The sequence below is a fragment of the Podarcis filfolensis genome, assembly GCF_964270895.1.
Source record: "Podarcis filfolensis genome assembly, chromosome: 7".
Taxonomy (NCBI): domain Eukaryota; kingdom Metazoa; phylum Chordata; class Lepidosauria; order Squamata; family Lacertidae; genus Podarcis; species Podarcis filfolensis.
Window position 1 is genome coordinate 6,751,656 of NC_139603.1, and position 12,936 is coordinate 6,764,591.

Consider the following 12,936-nt stretch of genomic DNA (forward strand, 5'->3'; position numbering starts at 1 on the left):
AGCCAGATGGACAAAATTCCTACCGGGCCCCTGCCCCAAAAGCAGACAACCCAGGCATAGTAAGGTCAAAGCGAACAACCCTAAATATAGGGGGGGGGGACGGGCAATCCGATGCACGGGCAAAAATAGGAAGCTCTATGCCTCGTGCAGGGAGTTTTAGCATTTCTGGCTGTCAATCAACAAATGGCAACATTAACTTCTTCCCAACAATAAGGGAAGCCCAATCACATCACTGGCCAACGATCACTTAGCCCGCCCCACAACTTTGGAGTGTCCTGTCGGCCCCCACCGCAACACGTGCTCTCCATGAAGGAGAACACGCTATCTCAAAACTAAGCAGGTCACCTGTGAATTCCTGTCTGCCTCACCTGTGAATTCACAGGATAAACAACTCAGGCCTCTTATACCTGGAAGACCACCTCCTTCCATATAGACCCCCCGAGTAAAGATTGGCAGAGGGTACCCACCTGGTTCTTCCACTACCCTCAGGTGCTCGGTTTGGGGGGCAGTAGAGGACATTCTCTGTGGCTGCCCCTAAGCTGTGGAACTCCCTCCCCACAGAGATACATCAGGCATTTCAATATAAAGCTGTCGCCGAATGCTGAAGACACACACACCTCTTTGCTCTGGCTTTTGACCCTTGAGATGTATATTTTAGGACCTGCCTTATTTCTGGTTTTTTATTTTTATTTTTTATTGATACAGCAAGAAAAGAAAAAAGAGAAAACACAAATACCAAATTACACACAGGAATAACAGTAGATACTGAATTTTCTTAACAAACAATAAGGCATAAATTGGTCTTAACACTAAAGACCCAACCTCCCGTCTATTCCATATTTTGATTTCATATAACTTATTGCCAGTACACACTTTTATCATTACAAAACTTTTTCTTCATATATCTTAATTCTTATATCTGCCTTGCAACTATTACTGAAGTTCCTCGAATGCTGCAACCGAATTTAAACTACTATATTATATTTCAAATATTCTTTGAAAACCTCCCGTTTTGAAACAAATTCCTGTTTTGATTTATTCTTTATTTTTTCCAATAGACCGTCTAATTCTGCATATTCTGTCAGCTTTTGGATCCAGTCTTGCAATCTTGTATAGAGGGAATTTCATTAACTCTTATTTCTGTTTTTAACATGGTGTTTAATGGTTGCAACCTGCCCTAGGACCCTGGGGTGGAAGGTGAAGGATGGGGAAATCACCATGTCCTTCTTCTTCCTTCACTGTAGGCAACAATTTTGTTGAAGGAATTAGGCACCTGCTCCACTTTTTCAATGATGTGTATTAAACAGACATCGTTTCTCCCATCGTGTTTGGCTTGGCTGTAATAAATTGCAGACAAAGAAAGGGAACGGTGATGAAGCCATGTGAGTGCTGTGGCTTTCGCTGGAGGGGGAGGCCAGCTTCTGTAGCCCGGAGAATGATGGCTCAGGCAGGTGGTGACCTGGGACCAGACTCCCTCACTGGCATAGAGCTTGCTGGCTAATTACTTGTTTTGTGTACATCCCATTCTTCCTGCCGAGGGCAACGTCGTTTTCCGTAGCTTACGGTGTGTAAGTTGAAGGAGGCGGAAACAATTCCTGCTTTCAGCCTTCGTCCACACCAGTATTATTTATTGCACTGTACATCAGGGTCTGAATAGTGTTGCTGAAGAAAGAGATGATTATATAGGATGTCATTGTCAGCATGTTTGCAAGGTCAGTGTGTCAGCTCATTATTAAAGGAAATTAAGGAGAACAATAAAGGGACACGGGTGGCGCTGTGGGTTAAACCACAGAGCCTAGGACTTGCCAATCAGAAGGTTGGCGGTTCGAATCCCCGCGATGGGGTGAGCTCCTGTTGCTCGGTCCCAGCTCCTGCCAACCTAGCAGTTCGAAAGCACGTCAAAGTGCAAGTAGATAAATAGGTACCGCTCCGGCGGGAAGGTAAACGGCGTTTCCGTGTGCTGTTCTGGTTCGCCAGAAGCGGCTTAGTCATGCTGGCCACATGACCCGGAAGCTGTACGCCGGCTCCCTCGGCCAATAAAGCAAGATGAGCGCCACAACCCCAGAGTCGGTCACGACTGGACCTAATGGTCAGGGGCCCCTTTAACTTTACTTAAGGATAACAATGAGCAACAAGCCCAGGTGAGTCCACTTTCATAGGCCTTGGAGAGGATCCAAAGGAGCGATAAGCTCATGCGAGTAAAATCATGCATGCAAGCCATGGGCAACATAATTAACACAAAACTGTGTTGTTGTTGTTGTTGTTTGGTGCTATTTTAGTGCCCTGAGTGCAAACAATGTAGCACACATCTGTTGAAAAGATGTTAGTGATACCACGCTTGAATTTTCATACTTTTCCATCTTGCAGGCCAATCTTATAATAATAATAATAAAATTTTATTTATATTCTGCCCTCCCCAGCCGAAGCTGGGCTCAGAGCCCCTTGGGGGTTCAGTTGGGCCCCCCTGGTTCTTTTCCCCAAACCACACCTGCCAGCCCATTACCTGACATTACTGGTGATGTCAGATTATGGGCAGGATGACAGGGTTTAATCCTGCATGGGCTACACTGCCCAGTTCTCAGCTGGGAACAGGACTATGCAGCCTAGGATTTCATCTCTGCTCATCAGAGGAGGAGAGGCTCGTTCAAAGTGTCACTTTAGGTCAGACACTGAGCTTCCAATGTTTGCAAAGTGTCATTTGAACTATCCTATTCCTCCCCCACCCCTTTGCAAGGGGACTTTGCAAAACAATGGAGGGGTGTTTGACAGGTGGGTGGGCAAGCCAGTCCCACAGCTGCCTCCGGACCTGGAGGAGGAACGCACTCTGCACGCGCTCAGGAGCGCATCTCGGCACCGCCCACTCACCGGCATTGTTTTTTTTAAAAAATATTTTTATTAAAGTTTTCTTGGTTTACACAGGTATGCGCAATGAAGTTACATTTTCCATAGGTCAGTTTCATTTGTTGAGACATTAGGGTTACATTAGGAAAGGGGGGGGGAAGGTGAGTGGGAGTGGGATCGGGAGGCGATGTTTCTAATTTGCTTAATGTATGTGTGGGGTTTTGTGTCAGCGTCGTTTGTGCGGGTTCTCTTGGCTATTTGCTTGTGTTCCTTTGGTGGTGAGAGAAGTTGGGGTTGGCCTAGGGTGTGGTTGCTTGTTTGTGATTGGCTGTGGTGAACTTTGTTTTCATGTGTGAGTGGGTGTTTTTGAATCAGGTTCGCCATATTGATTCGTATGCTGTTACTCGCCGGTGTTGTTGGTGAGCAGCAGCCATTCGATTGGCCCATCCCCACAGAGCTCCCAGGCAGCGTGCACCACACGCTGTGGCCTGTCATCCAAGGCCAGGTTGGCTGCGCATGTGGAGCGCCGGGCAGGCGGCACACAGCTCACCCTCCAGCTGCTCCAGTGCAGCCGCCCAGTGCGCCATCACCAGCAGTGCTGAGCCGGGCGCCAGGCAGGCTTGCCAAGCAACGGCTGAAGCCCCGTGACACGCCCGTCATGATGCCCATGACCCGCTGCCCACCCGCTGGCCTCTCCGTCCATGGCCACACCAGGTTTACCTCAGCGCACAGGCGGCAAGGCTTCCTGCAGCCAATCCGAAGCCATGCCAGCGCCGTGGAAGTCAGTCCCTGCACGGCGAGGCATCTGTGGCTTCTTTGCAAGGAAACGCTGTGTCGTGTTGGTTTAGCTCAGCGCAGGGACTGACCAAGCGGGTGGCAGGGTCCGCGGGCCGGATTTACGAGCCTGGTGGGCCACATCCAGCCCCCGGGCCATAGTTTGCCGACCCCTGCTCTAGTATTACTGTGGTCTTGGCACATGCACCCATTTACTGGCCTTGTTGTGCCCCTCATGTCCCAGCTTTTGCAATGGACCCCTTTGTCAGGGCACCATCTGGCTTCAGAGTAATCTGGCTGAATTCCCACAGGGTCAAAATTTTGATAAATGTGAAGAGCTGTCCACTCTGTGGGTACTTCTACAGACTACAGGAAACATTCGCTGGCTGTGAATTCATTCCACACCTCCCACAGTTCTGCAGACTGAATTTTAATAGCGGAGATGTTCAAAGCCCTGAGCTGACCTTGTTGAGACATAACGGGTATATACTGAAACCTCATTATAGTGGACTCATCAGGGAAGTAAAGAAACCTAGTTTCAGATATTTCTTGTTCTGCCCTTTGCGATAAAGGGGTGGGGTGGGGACTGAGTAATAAGATTCCAGCAGAATTGTGTTCTGGCTGCAATGTTTTCTCTGCATGTCTTGGTTTTTTAAGGCCTTTTAAAATGGTCCTGTGGAAATAAGCATTTCGTGTTCAGCAGCTTCCCTTGATGTGATCTTCTGGTGGAGTTCTGGTGTGTCTTGCATTGCAGCCCACATTTCCTTTGGGGGAAGAAAATCATTTCTCAAAAGGTCTTTTCCATGACCAGGATTGCATCTGTTTAGAAATAAGAAACCATGCTTAAGCATGCAGTCCAGTTATTTGGGGGGGGGGGGGCTTTTGCAGCGCTCTTCTATGCAGGCCTGTGTTTTTTCTATATTTGTTTTTGTTTTGATAAGGTTATGTGTCCCATTCAGCATTTTGAAAAAGTCAGAGGCAGAAATGGATTCCATATTGCTTTGGATAGAACTGAGACACACTTAAACTGAAAAATATCCCCAATGGTATTGGCATCAGGTAGAAAGAATCAAAATTGATTAAAAAAATAATATTGGGCTTGCCTCACAATAGGGGAGGGGGCATAACTTATTAGTAGGGGACATATTTCATAAGTAGAAGGTCCCAGATCCAATCCCTGTGATCTACAGGCAGGGCTGGGAGAGATCCCTGTCTGAAATTATTGAGGCAGATGAACTAAAGGACTTACTCGGTATCAGATAGCTTAATAGTGGCACCCTAATTCCTTCGATTGGAAATAAGGTTGTCCCTACCAGTACAGTCATACCTTGGGTTAAATATGCTTCAGGTTGAGCATTTTCAGGTTACGCTCCGCGGCGACCTGGAAGTAACGGAACACATTACTTCCGGGTTTCGCCACTTGCGCATGCGCAGACGCTCAAAATGACGTCACGCGCATGCGCAGAAGTGGCAAATCTCGACCCGCGCATGCGTGGCCGCGGATTGCATTCTACTCAGGATGCGAACGGGGCTCCGGAACGGATCTTACATTTCAATGGCACTTGAAATGTACTTACATTTCAATGGCAATGGAAGGTGTGCCCCCGCGCCCCCCCGGTCTTTGGGGATGAACAGGACAACAAGGCTGAATGACTGCCATAGGAAGCTATCTCAGACTGAGTTGGGTCCATCTAGCTTACCACATTGAATGGAAGAGGCTGTCCAGGATTTCAGGCCGGGCTCAATCCTGCATGCAGAACAGATGGTCTCCTAAGCTTTGGGCCTTACCTGATTCCAAGATGTTCTCATTCTGCGGTGTAATATATTTTAATTCGATTTTTAAATTGTTGCATCGGGATTTGATACGCTTATTTATACACTTTAAAATTTCTCTCTTCTCCCAGGGATTTGATGAATTCAGAACTGATGAATTCTGGTTGATAGCCTATTGGATGAAATGTTCTTGCTACTGACCTTTTTGTTGTTGTTTTCTGCTGCGTTTGTTCATTGAATGGTTTTACTGGGATGCAATTTTTGTATGTTATGGCTTTTGTGTGTTAATCTTTTTTTAACAGACTGCTGTCTATAATGAGGCAAATGAATAAATAAATATACTGCCCTGAGACCTATATAGCTGAAGCCTTCCATCATCCCTAGCTAACAGGACCAGTGGTCAGGAATGATGGGATTGTAGTCCCAAAACTGCTGGAGTGCCAAGTTCTGCTATCACTGGCTGAAGGGCAGTCTAGGAATAAAATGAAATAATCTTCTTCTTATAATAATTAAAACCAAGATAAAATTATCCTTGAGGCATATGACTGAAGGACAACACTGACAAGATTGGCTGTTTTTAAACAATCTTAACTTTTAAAAAACACTTTGCAGCTGGACTAGTATCCAAATTTAACTGTCCTCTAATTCATATACAAGCTGATTAAAACAACTGTTGGCATAAAGGTACACACACCATTGTCCCATAGAAGATACAAATATCCAGAAAAGCTTCCTGCAGTACATCTGGTTTTCTAATCTGTTGGCTACTTTTCAGATTTGGATGAAAAAGCCCATACGGCTAACTATGATAATTAAATCCTCTCTCAGACAGCTCAACTAATATTTCACACAATAGCAGCAGTGTAAAAACCCTGGTAATTCCCAGACCTGGTCATGTAATTGGATTAAAAATCTTGTTAATTATTATTATTTTTGAAAGCAGCTGCTTTTTGAAGTTTGGTGCCTTCTGGTGACTGCTGTTACCCTTTTCCTTCCTGCTAATGCAAATAGCCAAGAAGTATTACAGCTTCCTCGGAGTTCACACCCCCACATTTCAGTTTGGATAGCTATATTATCCAAACAGCTGCACCTCTTTAATTTTCCACGCTAATTCAGCTGAACAGAGCAGGGTGGACACAAGAGTAATGTTTAGCAAACAATGACCAGACTCAACAGGAAGGTCTCCTGCACATATGAACGTACTGGCATGCTCTTCCACAGACCCCTTTTAATAAGTTTTTCACATGAGAACATCATGCACCTATCCAAATCTCTTAAGTGGACTTTTTTAACCTTTGACTCTTTTCCTTAGAGGATTGGGGACAAAGAATGCTCCAGTAGCCCTTAACAGCATCAATTGGTTGCATAAGCATTTCTGAGATGTTACATCACTAGAAACTCCCTCTTCAGCTGTTGTTCTTCAGTTTGTGGGTTTCCCAGAAATAGTGAAAAAACTTCCCAGGCTGGAGGCCCTCTGTGGGTTTGTCTTAAAGCAGCAGTCAAATCTACCACAGTGTCAGGGGCTGGCTGGACACTGTAGATCGGTGGCTGGATAATGAGAAGAGGGCACCAGGAGAAGCAGGGGTGGAGACTGACACGGAAGAAGGGATCTTGAAGAGGGAGGAGCAGAAGCGTGCAGAAGCTGAGGTTGGGAGGATGGCCTCTCTGTTGCTGCAACTGCCTCATCAGATGCGCATCTAGGGGTAGCTGAGAGACGTAGGACTAATAGACTGAAGCCTTTCCCTGACTTGTAAGTGTACTTTTCACTATAAAGAGTTAATTCCTTTCTCTCGACATCCCTTGTCTGACAGCGCTAGGACAAACAGGTATCTGAAGCTCCTGAAGGTTCAAGGAGGACCAACAGGGTGTCATCTTCTTCTCTCTTGATATAACGAATCCATCCCATTTGTGTCCCGCCTTTTCTCCACGGGGCTCACAGAGACATTTATGGGGAGTTATTCCCCTTCATCCTCACAATGGCCATCTAAGGTAGACAAGATAGAGACACGTCAGCTAATGGTCACCTAGGGAGTAGAGAAGTAGTGTATGACTATATGACATTTTGTATGTCAAGGAGATGAGTAATTATATAACATTTAGGAACATCTGAAGGCAGCCCTATATAGGGAAGCTTTTAAAGATTTATTGTTTTTCCTCTTCCTCTTCACTCTGTCCCAGATTACTCCCATGGTGTGATCTTTTGATAAGCCAATGATTCTGTTCTCCTTTTAAAAATGGTAATAGCAAGCCTAATAACTTGCTTGTGATTGTGGTTTGAAAATGAATAGTAGTGTAGCTTCTGAATTAGGCCACTTGTACCGTTCAGCAGTAAATAAGAACCTTTCTTTTAGCTATTTTAACATGTTTGGAGTAGTGTGAAATCTATTTTGCATTTAAGTGGTTCATTTTGCAGCTGATTTTAATTGGGACACATTAAGACAGTAGCAAGATGGCTCTTAAGAAGCCATCTGGAAGAGGTACGCCCAGCTCTTCCTTTGACATCTGTTTAGTGGCTGGGGGAGGGACATCAGCATGTCAATCTACCAGCCCCACAAAGGCTGGTTTCCATATCTTTCGTTACGTGCAGCAACAGTTTTGAATTCATCAGAAAGAGAACTTAAGAAGAACTGGAGGTGGGAAGAGAAGATAAAATATAAGAACAATATGTAGAATATGAGGGAAATGAGAAATGTGAACAATTTCATTTTTTATATAAAGTGCTTTTTCCCATAGATCTAATATCTGGAACTGGTTTCACAGTAGTGAGAAATGTGTTGGCATTTATCCATCTTTGTGGAATGATGAATCTGCACTGTCCCTTCTGGAAGGTTTTATTGGTTTAAGCTTCATTTCCTCTGGTGAACAAAGAGGCTGAACCTGGTCTTAAAGGCTTGCCGTAAGAAAGTCACCTCTATAATTCCTGTGGATAAATCATGAGAGGCACTTACGTTCTTGTCTTCAAACTTGTCCCAGAGCTGTAGAAACAAATAGTCACGGGTTTGTGTGCTGCCCCAGGGTTTGTGATGTCCCAGTAACCAAGACTTCCCTGCTCAGTGAAATCTGTGTCAAAACCTCATGGATTACGTTTGCAAAAATCCTTAAATCGACTCTTTTGGTGTGCCATAGCTCTTCTGATTGCTGGATATCACAAGATAACACAAAGGGGGGCTAATCAGGAGCCTGAGACAGCTCCAAGCCAATTTTGTTGCTCCCTAAGATTTGGGAAACAGGAGCAAAAGGATTTTCTAAAAAGTAGACACAGTGGTGCATTGGAAAGAAGGCACCAATTTCCGCCTCCTAGGTCATCAAATTGATAATCTGATGAGTAGAAAGAGGGGAATAATCCCCACTCCTCAGTTAATTTGTACGGATCAGCTGAGAAGGGGGACTGTGTGTTGCTATCCCCGCTGTAAAGCATTCTCCTGCTAGGAATCACCTTCGTTCCAAGATGGTACACATGTAGAATTACTACTAATAGACCACTATCCATTCGTATTACTGATACAGTTAACATCAGTGCACACATCTTGAATTAAACAGGTAAGTTAATATAAGCCCTCTAGATATCCAAATAGGGATCCATGTGAAACCGACGCCTGTATTTTGGATGCAGCCAGGGCTGTGAGACCCTCAGGCCGTTCTGTAATAGATGATGGGCAAGAAGATCCAACCTCTCCATTCTGAAGGAAATCAGTCCTGAGTGCTCACTGGAAGGACAGATCCTGAAACTGAGGCTCCAATACTTTGGCCACCTCATGAGAAGAGAAGACTCCCTGGAAAAGACCCTGATGTTGGGAAAGATGGAGGGAACAAGGAGAAGGGGGTGACAGAGGATGAGATGGTTGGATAGTGTTCTCGAAGCTACCAGCATGAGTTTGACCAAACTGCGGGAGGCAGTGGAAGACAGGAGTGCCTGGCGTGCTTTGGTCCATGGGGTCACGAAGAGTCGGACACGACTAAACAACAACAACATTCATCCTCCCAGGCTCAAAAGTATAAATCTCTCGGCCACCATAGGTTATCATCTCTCTATCTCGGAAGACAAACCATTGGAGACTTGCAGAGCCTACTGTGGCTGTACAGGAGAGACATGTTTTGTTGCAGCTGGGGCAGGTGAAGGTGCTTGGATCCCCAGCCTCCATGTCAAGTTTGCAGGCATCTTTGTAACACAGAATTGGTCTGCCAATGGGCCTTGTGCTTGAAGCCAGCTTCTCATAAAGCATATCCTTGGGGAATTGGCCACCATAATGGTCTACAAAATCCACTTCCGTTGCCCACCTGCTAATGCTCATATTGCAGGGATACAGTTTAAAAATACGCAAACATATGCCCAGTAGTGATGTATGGAAGTGAGAGCTGGACCATAAAGAAAGCTGATCGCCGAAGAATTGATGCTTTTGAATTATGGTGCTGGAGGAGACTCTTGAGAGTCCCATGGACTGCAAGAAGATCAAACCTCTCCATTCTGAAGGAAATCAGCCCTGAGTGCTCACTGGAAGGACAGATCCTGAAGCTGAGGCTCCAGTACTTTGGCCACCTCATGAGAAGAGAAGACTCCCTGGAAAAGACCCTGATGTTGGGGAAGATGGAGGGCACAAGGAGGAGGGGACGACAGAGGACGAGAAGGTTGGACAGTGTTCTCGAAGCTACTAGCATGAGTTTGACCAAACTGCGGGAGGCAGTGGAAGACAGGAGTGCCTGGCGTGCTCTGGTCCAGAGGGTCACGAAGAGGTGGACACGACTAAACGACTAAACAACAACAACATGCAAATAAAAAGGATTTTGCTAATACCAAATTGATGTGTGAAACAACTTCAGACCAAAAGCAATTTATCGCATTATGTGCCTCAAAGAGGAATCCTCAGTGCTACAGCTTACTTCCTGTGCGAGCACTGCAGAGTTCAATATACTCAAAATATTAATTTTTGATGAATCAATCTCAATTTCAGGTCCATGGAAATATTCTGAAGCAACTTGCCATTGTTTGGGGTGTATAACACCTTCTAATTCTCTGTTCCACATTTCTCTAAGTTCTTTACCAATGTCCATTGGACATTTACAGACTGTAGCTATTCGTTTTGTTTTCTGTAAGGATCCAATAATCTCTCCAACAGAATAGAATCACCCAAAGCAAATGGGCTGTAAATAGACGCCGGCAGATGTTTGTAACCGAATATATTGCCATTCCGCACTCATTGGAAATTGATACTTAAGCTATGGAAAAAGAAATGATAAAAAACTTGGTTCACTTCAGAATGGTTTAAAATATGCCAACTTTGCAACACACTAGCTGGTCTTGCACCTAGATTAACACCTAGCTTTTTGTATATACATAAACATGAGCTCTACCATTTGAACTTTCACCTCCTAAAGAAAAGGGAGGGAAAGCTCTTGAGCCTTACTTTTAAAAAATTGACGATGCTGGAGATTGAATCTAGAGCCTGCTGCAGACCAAAGTTGTTTTCTGTCACTAGGCTATGGCCCCATGGGATCCAGCTGCGTTTATGTGAATGGCTATAAATATTTAAAAACCCAACCAAATTTTATTGGTTTACCTATTAGCCTGAGGCAAATATGATTGTCATAATGGTGGACTATGTGTTTTCTTTTCTTAATTGTTTTTTCACAGTAAAACTGTTTGAGAGTCTGCTTTAGCATAATGGGAAATGGCTTTGTGTGAAACAGATAATTCATGGCACTGAGGCACTGGAAGAAAATTCTGCATCTCTCTTTTGCGGCGCATAGAGAGTATCTTTCCTTTTTATGCGAGACAGCAATGAAAATGTTAAGCAAGATTAAATAGCTGCAATATGGTGAGTGGAATGGCTGTCAGATTGTTTCTGAAAGGTACCAAGGTGGATGCTTAAGCCAGAAATAAGGCTTTCTTCATTATCTCCTCCTGTTTTGCACTATGACCAAATAAAGCTGTTTCTATTCTATGGCAAATATTTCGTAGCACAGCTACAAAATTAACTACATTTTGTGATCTATTTTTTACATACATAATGCTCAAATTCAACTGATATTGCCCACACATTTTCAAGTGTATATTTGCTGCTAGAATGGATAGATCAGGCATAGGCAAACTCGGCCCTCCAAATGTTTTGGGACTACAACTCCCATGATCCCTAGCTAACAGGACCAGTGGTCAGGGATGATGGGAATTGTAGTCCCAAAACATCTGGAGGGCCGAGGTTGCCTAGGCCTGGGATAGATACAGTGGTAACTCAGGTTAAGAACTTAATTCATTCTGGAGGTCCGTTCTTAACCTGAAACTGTTCTTAACCTGAGGTACCACTTTAGCTAATGGGGCCTCCCGCTGCCGCAGCGCCGCCAGAGCACGATTTCTGTTCTCATCCTGAAGCAAAGTTCTTAACCTGAGGTACTATTTCTGGGTTAGCGGAGTCTGTAACCTGAAGCGTCTGTAACCTGAGGTACCACTGTACAGTGGTACCTCTGGTTACGTACTTAATTCGTTCCAGAGGTCCGTTCTTAATCTGAAACTGTTCTTAACCTGAGGTACCACTTTAGCTAATGGGGCCTCCCGCTGCCGCAGTGCCGCTGGAGCACAATTTCTATTCTCATCCTGAAGCAAAGTTCTTAACCTGAGGTACTATTTCTGGGTTAGCGGAGTCTGTAACCTGAAGCGTCTGTAACCTGAGGTACCACTGTACTTGATTTTAAAAGAAAGAGAAAGCTGAGGCTCTCAGGAATCTGAATTCTGTTCCCAGTGGGAGCAGTTGGGAGTCCCTCATGACCCATGGCTAATAGAAGTGAGGTCTGACTTGACTTAGCAAATACAGAAGCCTGCAAATAACCTTCATAGCGTCGCTGTGCATTCCTCCTGGATGTGTTCCACTGCGTTCCACTTGAATTTCAAGACAGGCACTCCTGCGAGTGCCACCTTGGTGGCAAATGCCCAGCAGCAGAGATGCTAATTCGCAGGCATTTCATCCGTCATTTCAAAGGAGAGGTCACTCAGATAAGAAAAATGAACAGCGTGCTGTAGGCAAAGCTGTGACATTCGATGAGTCCTTGTCACTGGGATCCATTAGCATGCACGTTGGTGCGGTTTCTGTCTGAGCAGTCGGTGAGCATTGCTTGACCCAGGCAGTGAGCCTTTCAAGCAAGTGATGTAGCAACTAATACCATTCAAGCTGTGTGTTTTTCCCCCCTTTGGAGCAATGCTTGTGTACGTGTTTAAACCTCTCTTCGCTTGTGTGCCTCTTAGAATAAGCAGATAACGGTGTTTAGATGCAGAAGTAACGGAATGACTCAGTCGTATCTGTAATGAGGATGGTGTAATATTTTCTTGTCCCCAAGGCAGGAATTGATTGCATATGTCAACTGGAAACCTTTTCTCTAAGGGATACCTGGATAATTATCTTTAGCAGCTGCCAGCACTTGGATTCCACGAGGACTCAAACAACACACAGCGGATTGAACCTGCCTTGACATCACCGTTGCCACAGTGCAAACCACAGCAAGGGCTGCAGCCGAAGGACTGAAACTTTTTCTTTCCCCAATACAAAGGCCAAATGTTATGCA

The 12,936-nt window shown here is 44.9% G+C and overlaps 2 protein-coding genes across 15 annotated transcripts in view; one reads left to right on the top strand and one right to left on the bottom strand.

Annotated features, from left to right (window-relative positions):
• Positions 1 to 12,936, bottom strand: part of DGKH (diacylglycerol kinase eta) — a 764,231-nt gene that overhangs the window by 145,581 nt on the left and 605,714 nt on the right. The gene's annotated exons all lie outside the window — the stretch shown is intronic.
• ENOX1 (ecto-NOX disulfide-thiol exchanger 1) overlaps positions 1 to 12,936 on the top strand; it is a 280,345-nt gene that overhangs the window by 72,218 nt on the left and 195,191 nt on the right. For 2 of the 12 annotated variants that reach the window (XM_083624677.1, XM_083624679.1), the window contains exon 1: positions 6,890 to 7,138. The exons of 9 other annotated variants lie outside the window; for them this stretch is intronic. The gene's annotated coding sequence lies outside the window, so the exon portion shown is untranslated. Of the gene's footprint in view, positions 1 to 6,887; positions 7,139 to 12,936 lie in introns of those variants that run through there. One more of the 12 variants, XM_083624675.1, reaches the window with a different exon arrangement.